The 18,471-nt window shown below is 40.2% G+C and overlaps 1 pseudogene; it reads left to right on the top strand.

Moving 5' to 3' along the window:
• Positions 1-13: 13 nt before the first annotated feature.
• LOC147465124 (uncharacterized) lies at positions 14-18,261 on the top strand (annotated as a pseudogene).
• Positions 18,262-18,471: the final 210 nt, after the last annotated feature.

An 18,471-nucleotide genomic window follows, 5' to 3' on the forward strand; every position in this document is an offset into this window, starting at 1 on the left:
CTATGGCGATCCCATGAGCATATCCTCTTATGCTAATCATGTAGATGAAGATGGAGGAGACCCTTTTACGGAAACTTTTGTGCAAGATTGTTATATCCCTGAGCCATTGAATGGGACTGCTAATACAATGGTAAGATATACATTATATGTTCTTTAAGATATGACTTTTTATTGTCCATTTTAAGTTTTTCACATGTCATATTTATCTCATGGTTATGCTCTCTTGGTACAAAGCATAAGGATTGTACCACCATATCTAGCGGAGGGCCCAGTTATTGCCATGATGATAGCACTACAAACATGGTAAGAGTAATTAATTACATGCTAATTTATAGTTGTTAGATTACCTTATTTGAGGTTCTTACTTTGTTCATTTTTACTTCTTGGAAAATAGCATGAAGGAAGCCAAATTTTTTGCATAGATATTGATTGTGATGACATGCAAGTGAAGGAGCACATGGTTCTGCTTGAGACACAAGGATCAAAACAAGAGGTGGCGACAATTGAATCATTACTACCTCAATTATGATACTCACTCCTTGTTTAAGCATGCCACTAACTTCTAGCTTGTTTTTTGTTATGTTATAGGCAAAGACTAATGGCGACCTTGTGAATGAAACATTGTTATGCAAGTATGATGTGATTCCACCCAAACATGACAAGTTTGTGGGGCTAGGAGGATCAAATCCATTGTCGATTTGTCACTCAAAGTGTATGTTACTTTCAAACTTATTTTTTTAATGATGGATTTTATGACATGATCTTATCAATACATTTTAGGACAAGGAGATTCTCACTAAGTTCTATAGGATCCCGTTATACAATGGAAATATCCTTGAGGTGGAAGAAGCCACAATTGATAAGGTGAAGATTCCTAGTGAAGTGGTGAAAAGAAACAACAAAATTGCTAATTCTAAAGTGGAAGAGGCCACCATTACAAAGGGGGAAAAGCCAAGTGAATTGGTAAGTGGAGAACTCTTGTATAGATGACTTGAATAAATAAATATAAAAGCTTTGACACATCGCCTAGTAAGTTCTCTAAACTCATACCATGTTCATGGAAAATGTGCAGCATGAAGACTTAGATGCAACTACTTCCACCCATGTTTTTGTGGATTATGAGGAGGAAAATGTGTTGGAGTTAAATAACTCAAACCCAAGGGTATTTAAAGGTTTTTCCTACTTAAGTGCCATTGGTTTTTTAATGCTTTTATAATTGACATTTTGTGTGCTACAGCTTTGTGAAAATCCTAATGCAAGGGATAAGGAAATAAAATTTGCAAGTATCAACAAGATGATGGTATGTCTTTAGATTTGAGACCATGTGCCTATGTGTTCTCACATTAAAAAATGTGGTTTATGCTTGATATGCAAATGAAAAATATTAGGATTCCTAAAGACAAAAATATCAAGTCAATGAGCTCTTTCTAAAAAGTCTTGGTATCTCAAAAAAGGAATTAAAGGGTATCCTATTGATTGCATGTTACACTATCTTAAAGTTATGTAATATGGATTAAATGGGGTACATACTAAACAATCTTGCATTTTATTTTAGGCCTTTGATGGCTTAATACATCAAAATGCCTCAAAGAAGATGAAGGTAATGCCATGCACTCTTTACACCGTTTGTAAGACGATGAAGTAGTTTACTTTCTTATTTGTGAAGTTGCCACTTATTACTCCATTGTTTGTTAATGTTTTGTAGGCCTTTGATAACCTAACCAACAACTTGTTTACTAGTCCTAAAACATATGTGGTGTGGTTTTCACCTTAAATCTTACATTGGTTAATTTGTAATGCTTATTGTAAGTCACTATCTAACAACTACTAAATGTGCATCTATTCTTACACAATTTTGGCAGAAAGTACATACATCAAGGTCCTCTAGGCCTATAAAGACTCCAGTAAGATTCATAGATACCTTATTAGAGAATGTAAGCAATTCTCAAGCAAGATTATCATTATTGATATGTTGCTTTGTCTTGTTCATAGAACTCTTGAATCTTTTATGCTAATAGGATCAAAGCCGCACAAGTTTGCTTAACAAGAAGACAATCAAGAAGAGTAAGATGGATACTTGCACCTTGAGCAAGGTATAAATATAGGTTTATAAGGTTTACGTATCCATGAGTTGTTTGAAAAATCATGACTTCGTTTTCTCCTCTTTTATAAACTACTTTATTATTTACAGTTCCTTGCAACAACAAAGGAAATGAAAAATGAAGAATTGAGACGCATTGCAATGAAGGCAATGGATCAACATGATGTAGATGAGATGTTCAGGAATTTGTGGAAAGCCATCAAAGAGGCACGTACATCTAACAAGTCTTTCTTCAAAGAGTGCTTCGTGACTATGGATCAATCACTTCTTTTGCAATACTATGTAGCTTGGGTCCATCATAGTAGCTCTCTTAGTTGCCAATAAAAAAAATGAGACACTTTTGTTTTGATGGAATTTGACAAGTTGCTTCTTTCTCTATCCTTTGTGACTATGATTCAAAGGTGATGCTATTTTGATTTCATACACATCTTTTCTTTAAATTTCAATTGCTTGAATTTCTACATGCCCTCTATTTTAGCATGCTATCTCTTTCTAAATGTTTAAGGCCTAGAATTTCAATGATGGAGATTCGAGAATGTAATGCATTATGTAGTTTGTTGGTAAGTTTATATAGCCAAGTAAAATCATTATCCAAGTTACCACTTTTTATGCAACAGTTATGGAGAAGGTGAGTGTAAGCTTCTACCCATACATGATAGAAGTATATATATATATATATATATATATATATATATATATATATATATATATATATATATATATATATATATATATATATATGTGTGTGTGTGTGTGTGTGTGTGTGTGTGTAGATGGCTGGCGCGTCACCATGTGGGAACGTGTTCTTAGAAGATGGGCAGTGAATCACTTGGTAATTACTAGAGTAATTAGTACGGTAAACCCGAAGCATATAAATAGGGCCCATTACTTTGATATGGTGGGGGGGGCAATTGTTATCACTTGTATTAGCGCTTGGAGCTATAATTGCACTCGAGCATTAGTGGCAGTATTATCAGCTACACTTTCTCTCTCTGTAACCACATTCACTATAATCTCAATCATGATATATATATATTCCAGTGTTACTAACTTCTCAACAGTCTTCTGAATCTGAATCTGAACTTTATTCCAGTCTTTAAGTCTGATTCTCATTTCAGTATTCATATTTTAGTCTAGTCACTGATTTCTGTCTAGTCTGCTGTCTGAACTCTTCCTACTCTAAGTAGCTGAAATCCTTCAACACTGGAATTAGCTGTCTCAAGAGATCAGCTCAAATTCCATTTTGGCGATCACGGTGGCTAGAGCTGAAGCTCGTTGACTGAAAGACTCTTCTCCCAGTTGAAGTTTTCAGCAAATGGCACCAAAATCCAATCGTGGCCGAAAATCTACCAATCGTGTGGACCCCATTGCTGAGGAGTCAGGAAGAGAGTCTCACCCCAAGCAAGAGAAAATGACTGACACTGAGGCTCAGGAGGAGCATAGTCAGGCTGATGAGGCGTAGGACTCATAGCACTCCAGTCATTCTCGACGCAGACAGGCAGAACGGGAAGCACAAAAGGCAAAGAGTTGCAAGAGTTCTCAGTCTCGACAGAAAGATGAGCATATCAAAGGCAGAAAGGGAAGTCACCGAACTTCTAGCAGACAAAACAGAGAGGATACTGATACTGAGACAGAGACAGAGATTGACTGGGATGCTGACACTGACAATTGTAAGAAGGTTCCCAAGCGTCAGTATGAAGCCAAGAAGAGAACTGGTGGGATCAGCAATAATCGAAATAATTACACCGCTTCCCTGAAGATCTCCTTTCTCATGTTCAAAGGAGGGAAAAAGGATGATCCTGATGTTCACATACAAGCTTTTGAGCAGTATGCTAAACTAAAAAACATTGATGAAGATGATTGGGGGGAATACTTTCCACAAACCTTGAAGGAAGCAGCAAGGAAATGATATTACCATTACCCTGCATGCCAACTGAGATCATATAATAAATTACTTAAGGCCTTCAGGTTGAAATATTCCGACAATTGAGGGGATGAGGATATTCTCTATGAATTGGATCAGATCAAACAGAGGAATTTGTCAGTCCGCATTGGCAAAGACGGTCTACTGTAGATTGTCACTCTTTAGCTCTAGAACTGGAACTTCTGCTGGGTAACAAACCAACTTACCGCCACATGAAGGATGTTAGGGTCCAACTTAAGGATGTTTTGGTACAACTGCAAACTGCCAAAGGTGTTTTGGACCAGAGAGTGAAAGCTATCCTGGAGGACCAAACAGCCACTAGCAGAGGACCCCAAATGCGAATTTTAGTAGGAGCACAGGCAACTGCTCTCCGAACCCTATTCCAACTAGTAAGAATTACTAGGAAGATGATGCAACAAGAGAACAAGGCAGTTCTAAACACTACAAGAGGCTCTTCATATTAGCGACGCTCACACAGCGACGCTCAAAAAAAAATTTCCCGGCGTCGCTATGAGCGTCGCTATAAGCGTCGCTATGAGCATCGCAAATTTCTTTGTAAATTTGCGACGCTCATAGCGACGCCAGCTGGGGTAAAAAAAATAACCGAGCGCGCCCAAAACTCAGATCTCAGATCTGAGTTTTTCGGCGCCCTCAAGCAAAGAGCAGGTAACGCTCTCCCTCACTCTCTCTCTCTCTCTCTCTCTCTCTCTCTCTTTTTCTTCTACACACACACACACACACACACACGAGGAGAGGAAGGAGAGCCAGGTATGCTCCTTCCCTCTCCTCATTCTCATGTTCCCTTCCCCTCTTTCTCTCTCCCTCTCTCTCTCTCTCTCACACACACACATACACACACACACACATGGTGTTTTTGAGAGAGAGAGAGAGAGAGAGAGAGAGAGAGAGAGTACAAACAAAAACAAAAACGCACACACATACATAAACAAAGAATGCACACACACATTGAGAGAGAAAAAGAGAGAGAGAGCATGCATAAACAAAAAACGCACGCATTGAGAGAGGAAAAGAGAGAGAGAGAACATGCATAAACAAAAAACGCACACATTGAGAGAGGAAAAGAGAAAGAAAACATGCATACGATCCAAAAAAACGCACACACATTGAGAGAGAAAGAAAGAGAAACTAAGGGAGCGTCGTAGGAAACTAATTAAAATTAAAAGACCTAAAGATCTAGCCGACGAGGAGTTGAACTGAAGACCTATTATTCAAGAGGGAAATGGCATAATCAATCTATCATACTTGGCATGGGTGATAGAAAGGTTATACCATTTATCTCTTTTTATTGGCACACACATCCACACACGCGCACACACACAGGAAGAAGAGAGTTATAACGTCGTAGGAAACTATCTTAAAAGACGTTAAAGATTAGGTTATATGTAGACTTACATTAAATTAGATTTAGGTTTATTTTTAACTAGATTTACGTTTATTTAAGCTAGATTTAGATTTACGTTATATTAGATTAGATGCGGGTCTCCATAGACTGCGATGCCTGCATGAAGCGGGTGAAGAAAGCCCTCAATGGAATATAGGGTATTGCTGCCTTCACTCATGGTGGGCTCCGTCGATCCAAAAGTACTGGTGAAATGTCTTCAGAAGATAGGGAAGAAGGTGGATCTTCAGGGCGGCAAGAGTCACTACATCCCCGACACAATGACCATCTAGACAACCTCTAGTCATTAGACTTACGTTAAATTAGATTTAGCTTTATTTTTAGTTAGATTTACGTTTATTTAGATTTACGCTTATTTACGTTAGATCGAGTCCACGCAAGAATTACTTACGGTTTAGGGTTTAGAGTTAGACGAACAGTGAAAAGATCTACTGTGAAAAGATGTTAAGATGAAGTGAAGTGCTACAGCTAGAGAAGAGGCAAAGGGATTTTGTCCACTACATGCAGTATCATGTAGACGTGGGTGTGTAGATTTCTTGTACCCATAAATATAGGTATTGGCCAATAAAGACGAGATTATAACCCGGTGGTTCTGATCTCCGTGCACCTCTAGACCGAGGTGTGCGGGGATTGGACATGACTAGAGAATGTGAGGTAAAGAGAGAGAGAGAGAGAGAGAGAGAGAGAGAGAGAGAGAGAGAGAGAGAGAGAGAGAGAGAGAGAGAGAGATAAGACGAAGAATGCCAATAGAATATTAAATTTGTTGTCCAGGTTATAAGTTTTTTATCCTCATTATGAGTAGCGACGAGGATGTGGGACCGTCCAACCGAAACACCTATCTCTCAACAAGGGTCTTATGTCCTTGTAATCAATGCAAGCATGTTGTGCGACGGACAAGACGTGTTTCTTTGCAGCACGTTCGCGAATTTGGCGAGTTCGATCCATCTATTATAGATCGAGTTGTTGCCAATTATAACTCGTCGGACTCTGACGCTGGCCAACAAGCAGCAATCTTGCAACCCAATAGACGTATTCGCAGGCGCTTTGGTCAAGCAGCATATGTGAGGCCACAAGATGTAGCCTCTGACAGCTCGGGGGATGATCATGCAGAGCACATTCCCAACGAGGCAATGTTTGAGCCCGAGATTGATGAAATGATCGAGACGATCATGGATTCAGAAAGGCTTATCTATGATGATATGAAAAGTGAAGCCGATACGTCATTGTATAATGGAGCACGTATGTCTAGATTGAAAGCACTCCTGGTTCTTCTCAACATGCAGGCAAAGTTTGGATGGAGTGACACTAGCGTCACAGCGCTTTTCAGGTGATCTATTACAATTAGTTTACTTTAATAGAACTCTAAATGTATAATGATCTGATAGATTTTTACACGACTGTATCATATTTTTATGTTGTGTAGATTGCTGAAAGAGCACATTCTACCAGCTGACAATGTGATGCCAGATTCCCGAGATGAAGCAAGAAAGATTTTGCGAAACTTGGGGATGGATTACAATTCTATCCACGCTTGTCCTAATGACTGCATTCTTTTCAGAGGGGAATACACAGACATGGAGAAGTGTCCGAAATGTGATTCCGAAAGATATCGAGTAGATCTCCACGGGACAAAAATTCCACAAAAGGTTTTGCGACATTTTCCTTTGCTTCCTCGCATCAAGCATTTCTTCGAATGTAAGTCCATGGCCGCCCTAGCATCATGGCATGAGGAGAATAAATCTTCGGATGGTGTGCTACGAATTCCTGCAGATTGCGCAGCCTGGAAACATATAGATGGAACATGGTCGGATTTTGCCAGGGAAGCTCGAAATTTGCGCTTAGGCCTGGCTATGGATGGCGTAAATCCATTTGGTCAAAGATCAACATCTTACAGTGTATGGCCCGTTGTCATCGTCAACTACAACATTCCCCCGTGGTTGACTACGAAGAAGGGGCACCTATGGCTAAGCTTGATTGTGCCAGGGCGATATAAAGTGGGGAATATGGATGTGTATCTTCGTCCACTATTGGAAGAGCTACAACAATTGTGGATTGGCATAGAGGTGGTGGATATGAGCCGACACACAGGACGACGGAATGCTTTGATCAGAGGTATTCTAATGTGGACCATGCATGACTATCCCGGGCTAACAGAATGCTCAGGTGATCTATTGACACTCCTCACTCAGACACTGTAAATCTTGTTTTTCCCCATAGTTGATCTATTATCATGTGTATACATGCAGGGCTTCAAACAAGCGGATACAGAGCATGTGTCACATGTGGACCTAGACTGAATGCACGTAGGGCACCCTCACTGAAGAAGCAAATCTACGAAGGTCATCAAGCGTATCTTCCGGAGAATCATGTGTTACGCGACGGCTTTTTGGGAAGAGAGCCACCAAGGATGTCTGCACAAGCATGGTTAGAGCAGAAGGAGATGTGCGATGACGGATTACCTCCAGGGATGAAGAGACTATCTCTATGGTACGAGTTACCATACTCGCCCCGACTCGTGATCAATCACTTGCTCGATCCAATGCACATATTCAAGAATGTGGGTAATCTACTATGGGACCATTTGACCGGCAAGAAAGATACTTTGGGAGCCAGAGTTGACCTTAGAAATGTGGATCCTATGGAGCAATATTGGCCGCAAACAGCGTCTGATGGATCGATAAAACTTCCTAAAGCACCATGGATTTTCACAGGAGCCCAAGAACGCAAAGTAAAAGAGGCCATTCGATCTTTGCGGACCCCCATTGGCGTAATGCACTCGCTCCGAACGTGTTTTACTAAAGAAGGAAAGCTTACCGGTTTGAAGTCACACGATTGGCATAAAATGTGTCAGGTACGTTCATAGTGGACTTTAATATCATTGCATAAAATGTGGACTTTAATATCATTGCTGCACATACTTTACAGTTTATTTTACCGGTTGCCATTGAGGGATGTTTGTCTCTCAACATCCGTAACACAATCTACAAACTTGCAAAGCTGGTGCAATGGATCTCACAAAAGGAGATCGACGTAGACTCCATACCATTCGCCAAACTAAATGCTGCGGAGCTTGTGTGCATGTTTGAGAAACATTTTCCTACTACAATACTAACCATTCAGGTGCATCTTCTTGTTCACATAGTTGATGAGGTGGAAATAGCTGGCACAGTTCATTCCAGATGGATGTTCTTCTTAGAGCGTTTCATGAAAACGCTTAAGGGATATGTGCGTCAAAAGGCACGTCCGGAGGGTAGCATGGCAGAAGGTTGGTTGGTATCAGAGTCCCTAGTGTACATTGGAGAGTGGCTAGACGGATTTGATAAATCCCGGGACACGCTATGGCGAACCATAGATGATGAGCGCATATCTGGGATTGTCATGTGCAATCTCGGTGTTGAGAAGAAGATGACGGAAGATCTAGAGGCTAAAATCAACCGATTTTGCATGCTTCACAATCCAGTGATGCAAAAGTGGATTTCACAATATGAGGATGCAAAGCAAGAGCGACAAAGGGCACGAGTCGAGTGGAGACGGGGAAGACGACCACCGATGCACTATCCAGCGGTTCTGGAGAGCCTACCAACCTTCATGAGCTTAAGATGGTTGCACAACCAATTGAAAAGCGCACAACAATGCGGTGACGAAGTGACTGAAGAAGAGTGGGAGTACTCTCGGGGTTGCGCGACCAAGGTAAGTTTGCAATGTACGACTAGCAAGTGACTTTATTTATAAATGTTTGAACGACCACTCATAATCTTTGTTCGTTGTAGTATAAGTCATACACAGCAGCATGGTGTAAAGGTCGACATTTTAGGGTGGAACGAATCGACAAAAAGCGTTTTACTCAAGATTGTGGAATCATGGCAAAATTTGAACAGTCTAGTCGACGACGTTCCTCTGATGCAGATCCCGTGGTGGCGGAACTCACTTACTTCAGCACGCTGCAAGAGATTTTGAGGATCGATTACAGAGGATTTTTTGTCGACTTGTTCGACGTGCAATGGTTCAAGATAATCATGGAGGGTCGAAACGCTACTGTGCGTAGAGGAGAGTCTGGTTTTCTTGAGGTGGATTCTACTAAGAAATGGACTGACCTAAGAGACACTTTCGTACTACCCGAGCATTGTGAACAAGTAAGTATATAAATAGTTAACATCCCCCTTTTACAAGTTATGTGCTTGAAAGCTCTCATGTAAGTTATGTGGCTATGGCAGGTAGTATTTCATCCTACAAAGTCTACATCAAACTGGTGGTACGTCATAGAGGTAGCCCCTCGTAGTGCAAGGACGTATGAAGGCTACCATGTGCCAATCACAACGACATCAATGGAGGAGATCAGAGAAGATGCTCAATCAGAAGCCGCTGCGGTGGTGCCAGACGAGCATCAAGATGCTACTACTCTATATGGGGTGCATGCAGAGGAGCTACAAAATGAAACAGAGGATATGTGTTTAAACGGAGAGCTCTATATAGATATAGGAAGTTATGCTGAGTTATGCGAGGATGAGAGAGAGATCTCTTAAAGCCACAAATATTGTATTTGAACAATTTTGCTCCGTGCTGTAAAAGCTCTGGCTCTCTAAGTAGCTTCCATGGTGTGTAACGCTCTTTTCTACTCGCGCTCACATCTTTTGATTGAAAATTCTGAGTTTTCGACTTGCCTCTTCTATCACTCGATTCATTGCGTCATTGTATTTATATGCGTCATTACGTCATTGTATTTAATGGTCTTTGCGTCATTGTCTACTCTATTCATTCAATATTAAGTTTAAATATTCGTGTGTTTAATGCAGGTATGGATGATGAGGAGTTTCTTTCTTCTTTGTCACCGCAGCAGAGACAGTGGTACGTGGAGCGTCATCGCTCTGGCGCATCATCGCGCGTTCCTACACCATCCGCATCTCCCTCTCTTTCGGAGCATTCGGCGCGCTCTGAAGCTTCGGCGTCGACGAGACGAGCGTCACACTCGTCTAGACACCGGCGCTCTAGTGGTGGCGGTGGCGGTTGTTGTGGGGATTCCGCCACCGATGCCTCCACACCGCCTCGTGTTCGACGAGGCTCTTTACCCTCCCCTTCTTTGCCCGCCCCCACACCAGCCACAGCATCGCCATCTACACCAGGTTTTGCACGGCTGACTGTTCCTAGAAGCTACACACCTCTACCTACTCCGCCAGGAGCCACCCCACTCGACACTCCTCGCTTCGGCGCCCAGACGCCGGTGGAGACACCTGACGTCCGTACCCCCATCGACACGCCGCTAGAGACCCCTGCTGGGACGCCCAGGTTCACGCGTCACCGGCCAGAGGGCTTGCCTTACTCCGTCGACATCAGCGGCGGCATCATCATGGATGATGACGGCAAGAAGGTGATCTCGCGCATGCGTGGTCTTTGCTCTCAGCTGTTTAGACACTATATACTAAACAAATGGAGTGAAGTACCAAGTGATTTAAAAAACAGAGTCATCAGCATACTTCATGATGAGTTTCCCGTTCCAACACGGGATCAGCGCTTCAATGAAGACCTGATGAAGATTCGAATGCGCGAATACTACAAACAAAAGCGTTCCGAAGTGCAAAAAGCAATCAAGAATGGGTGGAATAGGCCAGATTGGCTGGCCAAAGAAGATTGGAAGAATGCGAAGAAAGCAGCACGCGAGAATCCCGACAAGTGGAAGCAACAAAAGGATGCAGCCAGAGCGCGAGTAGAGGCAGGGAGCTCGCACCACTTGGGGAGCGGTGGATGGGCATCATTTGAGGCCGATTTTGTAAGTCTTTTCACATTGCTCTTTATGCATGTTCGATAGTTTAGGGTTTATGAGTTTTTTAGTTCTAACATAATGAAATCTTTGTATGTTTTGACAGTGGTCGATGACAGGACGTGATCCCACACCGTACGAGCGCGAGTACGCAGGCAGGAAGGGCTTAAACGCCCTAATGGACATTCTCAGTTCTCGCGGCGGCATGGTTAGTATTAGGGTTTACTCTTTTTTATTTTTTGTATTGTTTTATAAATGTCGTTATATGTTTATATTTACTGAAAACTGTCTTATTGTCTTTTTTTGCAGAATCCGACAGATACGCCGCTTGGACGCGATGAGACGTCTGATTAGACGACGTCAGTTTAGCCGTAGCTAGATAGCATTAGTTTAGGGTTTCTCATAGCTTATGTATCATGAGACGGATTTTATACGTCTTTTTGAACCATGTATATTATTACATTTGTCACCGCAATTCCTTTTGCCAATCAATTCTTTATGCCTATGATGTTGTACAATTGTCATTATTACATTTGCCAATCAATTCAGTTTGCCTATGATGTGTACAATTGTCAATTTTGCAAACAATGCGTCTTGTGGGTGACTATTTTGGGTCTATTATCTACCTTTGCACTTTTTTTAAAAAGTGAATCAAGTACAATATGGTTGATGGGTGGCAGGGCATTCAATGCCCTGCCACCAAAAAAATATTCTCTCAGGCGTCGCTATTTATGGCTCTGTAGCGTCGCTATATGCGTCGCTATACTCTTCTGTGAGAGCGTCGCTATGAGCGTCGCTATATAGCGACGCCTATAGCGACGCTCTCGTAGCGACGCTGTTAGCGACGGTTTTAGCGACGCCGGGGGTTATAAAAACCCAGTGTATTTCCGTCGCTAACAGCGTCACAAGAGCACACAACCTCTTGTAGTGAAATTTCCTGGAATTTGTGCTTGATTCTGCAGTTCTCTTGCATGATGTTCCAACAAGAGAAACTGAGTTGCCAAGATTTTTTCCAGCGCTGTATCCTCAACATCAAGAACCAGTTGATCGACTCACATATTTCAAAATAACTGATGAGCTTAGGGATTGGTATGAGCGATCAACTATGGAATGGAAGACTTGGCAGACACTGCTCAATGATGCTCTTCAAATCAATGACATCCAGGCAATGAAGGAAGAGCTACATAGGATTCAGCTGTGTATGGGCCAGTGGAAGATTGAGGTCAGAGGATTGACTAAGATTACTAATCAGCCACTACAGCTCACGGTCAAATCTTCCAAACTGCCTGAGAAAGACATTGCAGCAAAGCCGGGTTTGGCACCGCAGTACAGGGAGATGGCTGAGATTCTTTTCGAAGCTCGCGTCAAAACCAATCAGCCTCTTCCCGAAGGATGGAACCATACTGCTTCGCATTTTCATAAACTGGCTAGAACCAGATTGAGCAAGGGCAGGCGTACACTCTATTATCCTGACACCAAAACCTATCATTCTCTCACACCTTATGAGGTAGAGATGACCACAGACCGGCGGGATCAGCTTGAGCATGAGGCCATTTACCGACTGATTCAGAAGGAGAATGCTGATGCTCGGACTTTTCAGGCACCAACACGGTCAAAGAGCAAGGGCAAAAGGAAGACGGTCCAATGGAAGGATACTCGGTAGTTCTATCTCAGAATTCAGGGGCAACTTTTCTTCTCAGCAGGCAGGGAGAGATGACAGCTCCACCTTGGCCTTTTCAGCTGCCTCTCGAAAAGATAGTGCTCTTTTCTAGAGCTCTGCATCCTTCACCATCTTCTCAATGTTAGACTCTGACAATCCACTAGAAGATGGATTGTCAACATTAGAACCAGACGATGGATTTTTCAGTTCCACATCAGAACCAGACAATATTAATGGATTTTCTCAAAAATTTTGGAATCTTGCCAAAATTCAAGAAAGAAGAGAAGGATGTAGACGGCTAGCGCGTCACCATGTGGGAACGTGTTCTTAGAAGATGGGCAGTGAATCACTTAGTAATTACTAGAGTAATTACTACGGTAAACCCGAAGCATATAAATATGGCCCATTACTTTGATATGGGGGGGGCAATTGTTATCACTTGTATTAGCGCTTGGAGCTATAATTGCACTTGAGCATCAGTGGCAGTATTATCGGCTACACTTTATCTCTCTGTAATCATATTCACTGTAATCTCAATCATGATATATATATATTCCAGTGATACTGACTTCTCAGCAGTCTTCTGAATCTGAATCTGACCTTTATTCTAGTCTTTAAGTCTGATTCTCATTTTAGTATTCATATTTCAGTCTAGTCACTGATTTCTGTCTAGCCTGCTGTCTGAACTCTTCCTACTCTAAGTAGTTGAAATCCTTCAACACTGGTATAAGCTGTCTCAAGAGATCATCTCCAATTCCAATATATATAATAGCTAGATAGAAGTCTTTATCTAAGCTACTACTTTTTATGCAATTGTCATGGATAGGGTGAGTGTAAGCTTCTAACCATAACATGATCGAGGTAAAATTTAAAACATTTGTAAGCAATGCTTAGTTTTAAAGGACCGCATGATTCTTCTAGTCTTTGATTTCTTGGTCTATGTGCACATCATCACGGACTCATGACAAATAAGTTCAAGCAAACATGAACAAAATTAATATGAAGTTTTTTATAATTTAGAGATTAATAATTGTAACATTCCAATCTTCAATTAAGTAGAGCTAGATGTTTTTCTAGTTTAACCTTAACGAATTTTTCCACAACAACGATTGGGTGCTCATCAAACACACTTAACGAGTAGTCTTGTTTTGGCCTAGAAGGCCTCGATGGGAGGGGTATAGGTGCAATTGTAGGAGATCTCTAGTCCCTTGTGAAGTCGTGATGACAATCTTGGAGGCAATTATTTACCCTTGGATTGCAAGTAAATTGCAAGCTTTGAAACTTATGCCTCATCAACCTTTTGAAAAATTCAAGAATAGAGTTCCCTAACTAGGGAAGGGTAAGAGGGAATATACAAAGCAAAGGGCTCTCTCTCTCTCTCTCTCTCTCTCTCTCTCTCTCTCTCTCTCTCTCTCTCTCAAATCATAAATATGGGGAATTATATTAGTTAGAGAGACTTTCTACAACCATAAGCGACATAGAGGCCATCGAAGTGGAAGAACACAAAACTTGGGTTGTCCAACTATTCATGTGGTCCTTGTCAATCGTAATCTTGTTCCGATGGTAGCAACCCTAATTGGACTAATATTTTTAGATTTATTGATTACATAGTGTTGCCTCTTTCAGGCACAAACTAAAAGGTCCTATCAATTTGTCTTGTTCATCATAGATTATGCCTATGAGATAGTCAACATATTCTATTAGTTAATTGTTAGTCATAGTCTGCTTTTGAGGATCAACTAAGGATTTAATACATAGGCAACAATAAAATAAGTATGGATTATGCAAAGGTCAAAGGAACCATTTAAAAAAGAAAAATTTTGGTGCTCATATTAAAACCTTAGTATAGAACTGAACAAGTGGCACAAGTGGTGCTTTTTTGAAGTTAAGAATTGCTAGACTCTAAATTTACACTAGCTAAGTTAAAAAGCATGTAGTTTTTACAAAAAATCCTTTTAATCTTGATTTATTAATGTGGAAAATTAAACCATCTTCAAATTGGGAAAATGAATCTATGTCTATGTGGGCACTTCCCACAAGGGAAAGTAAGTTTCACGTTTGCAAGGTGGGAAAAGTGGAGCTGATTGATTTCCCTCATGGTAGAAGTCAATTGTGTCAATTTTCCCACTTGGAGAAGTTACTATTCCCTTTTTTTTCCCATTGGGAAAACTCTGGCCTACTTTCCCATTTGGAGTTACATTATGGAGAAAATATTCCCATTACTGAAGTTGTTCTTAGTCACATGGTTCTCACATTCAATTGGCAAGGACAAACCTAGAGTCTCTATTCACACCAGCGATGCAAGCAAATCCATGCATAGATGATCAGATTATCAGACAAAACCAGGTCAAAGAAAATGAGCCAACAAAGTCAAAAAAAATTGTTCCATGCTAGACATAAGAGAGGGACATAGACATAAAGAGGTGATTCTTTTTATACATAAAAATTTGTTTTTAAGGACCATTGTGTTGGACGAGTTTACCAATAATGAGTGCAGTTAAAACTCCAAGTGTGGGAGTTTGGTTCATTGATGATTATTGCTTATGATCAAGGACTGAGATTTCTCTTGTGATTATTTCTATGCTTATGCTTTTTTCGTTGTGCTAGCCAGTGTGGCTCTTGGATTGTTTTTTGGTATGGCTATACTATCAAAAATTTTGCAACTATGTGATGGGATATGGATTATTATTTATGATTAAATTTTTTATTATGGAATAATTTATGGCAAGCGTGTAAGAGTAAAGACTATGTATAGCTTAATTGTCTTGGAAAGGATTGTTTTTGCATATCCAAGATTATTATGTGCAATGTTTCTTATGGTAGCTTTGATACAAAACTAGGGCCACCTATGTTGCATATTCCATGGTCAGGATAGATGACCAGCTATGGCTATGCTTGATGAAGAATGTCGCATAAATCTTCTTTTTTGTTAGGCTCATCTACACTCCATCTGCATGGCCAGTTTCTTTATGGTGGCCCCAGAGAGGCATGGCTCTTAAAGTAGTGTACTCGGTGTACAAGGTGAGAACTAGTCCTTGGAGAGATGCAGGTTGGGTGATGGGTTATCTTTGAATATTTGACTTAGAAGATGATTGATGAGTTATCTTGAGGAGTTACCACTAGTTACTCTACACTATCTTGCTATTTTGATCAATCAAGATCTAGTCACAAAACCTATATATAGGCCCCACTAATCCTTTTTTGAGACTCTCTAGTCTTGTGCCCTTGATCTTTCTATCTTTTAGAGCTTAGTGAGATTAAGAATACTTATCAATGGGCTTTGTGCTAGTTGTACTTTGAGATTAAATTTTCCAGAGCACTAATATCTAAACTTGAATATATTTTAGTTGTTTCATTCCATGTCTATAGTCTCAAATCTTTAATTTTTGCTAAGTTCATTTGTTTATTTGATATGAAATCAAGTCATCGGAATTAATTTAAAACTATCATCTAGACATCTAAAGTCCTTCTACAAGGTTGGGCTCCTGAAAGGGAAGGCTACCATATGTGCTGGTCAAATAGAAGAACCATTTAACCAAGTCAAGACCACCAATGCCATGATGAGAGTATGAGTTATCAATTGCTTTTTGTGTGGGAGTGTCTATTAATGTAAGGATGCTACCAAAGAGGAGTATCGTATGGGGTTGTGGGTTTGATGTGAAGTTCATATATGCTTTATGGTTAGTTTTGTTGAGTTGTTTCCACTTGTTTGACCTCCATATATACATCTACAAATGTATGCTTTTCTAACCCTAACCGTATGGTTGGTTTTGCAGAAAAAAGCTTTCTTTTTGCATCATAGTCTTAGCATGAGTTTCATATCAATGGAGTGATCTGCTATGATGATAACCTTTGTTATAGGACTCAGTGTGATGCACTAATATGGGGTCAAAAACTATCTCTTGTGTGCCTTGTGTGTGCATCCAAAAATAACAAAAAATCTATTTTGCCCATAAGAAGGAACTACAAGATATGGTTGACAAAAGTGATGGGACTGTTTTGTGTCATGACTATGGTTATGTAATGAGGTTTTAATGTGCATGGAACCTGAGAGGGCATGTGTGGATGTCTCATGTGCATATTTGTCATGACTATGGTTATGTAATGAGGTTTTAATGTGCATGGAACTTGAGAGGGCATGTGTGGATGTCTTTTGTACATATGTGTACCACTTTCCATCTTAACACTTGTCTGGTATAACAGGACACTTTTATGTCCTTGGACACTTTTCTGTCCTTTTAATTAAGTGACCATTTTTCTTGAATTATTTGAAGAGCATGAAAATGAATTTCTAGGTGCTATATATCCACAAAGTTGCCTTATGAACTGAAAAAAACTTGACAATTTTTTTGGAATATCGATCTCACCGTTAATCTTACTCTTACACAACATTTTTGAACATGAACTGTGTGAAAAAACGTGTCCTATTTTTGACTTTTTTTGAAGTTTTTGGAACTATACCACTCTAAACTTCGTATTTGTGAGGTTTAGATTTCTACAGGATAAGCCTTCGTAGTTCTCAACATGTTTTGAGGCTTCTAGGGAAAACTAGGTGCTAAAATTGAAACTTATGACAAAATTACAAGAAATGCAATTTTGATTGTGTAAGTGTCATTATAACAAAAAGCTAATCTTCCTTGAGTTTCAAGGGACCTAATATGCTATATAGCATAGTATACGATGATAATTGAGTTTTTTGATTGCTGAAGAATACGAGACATTTTAGTGTAACAAGTGTAGATTTCTCAATATTGCTAGTTTCTTAGACCAATTGTGTGTGTGTTTTAGGTGGTAACCATATTTAATCATATATACACTATAAATTTGGCTAGATATTGAGTAGTTTCTATGGGATTCTAGAGGTCATAATGCTAAACGCAGTTTTGTCATGTTTGCTGTATTTAGCACTTCATCATTGTCCCCAAGGTTCCACTTAGTAAGAGATCTATTATTCTTTTGACATTCTCCATGGCTCCTTTTGGATCCAAAGGCCCAAAGGAACTAAAAAAACATGTATGTAGTATCTGTATTGAGCGTGAATATAGAAAGTTTGATGATAGGTTCGCAGAATGGAAAAAATGCAGCTTTTTTGTACTTATTTTTTTTGCCCCAAAAAGAAATAGTGAAACAAAAGTAACCATTAGTTTTTATCACCAACCCGTTGAAGTTAACGGGGAATTTTATCTCAGATAAACTCAAAAAGATGACACATTTCATCCCAGCGACTTGCAAGTCAATCATTGAAGAAGGGATGGCACAGATCTTCCTCAAGAATATCTATCACTATCATGAACTTCCAAATCACATCCAACTAAATCACCCAATGAAGAATCTCGTTGCCACAGAATTAGCACACATTTATAGAGCCAGCTTCACCAAGAATATGAAAGAGGATCAATAGAGGTAAAAAAGAAGTGTAGACGAACAACAAGTGCAGCATTTCCACCATATGAGATTGGAGATCGAGTGTGGTAGCTTCTTCGTCAGGATCTACATTCATCTCGTCGTCCCCATGAAAATCATGATCATCAAAGACTTGGACCATTCAGCATAACTACCAAGCTAGTACTGAATGTCTCATCGTGATCACTTGAAGCACTCATATTTCAGT

This window comes from Adiantum capillus-veneris, chromosome 1 (assembly GCF_014529385.1).
Source record: "Adiantum capillus-veneris isolate H3 chromosome 1, ASM1452938v2, whole genome shotgun sequence".
In the NCBI taxonomy this organism is placed as follows: domain Eukaryota; kingdom Viridiplantae; phylum Streptophyta; class Polypodiopsida; order Polypodiales; family Pteridaceae; genus Adiantum; species Adiantum capillus-veneris.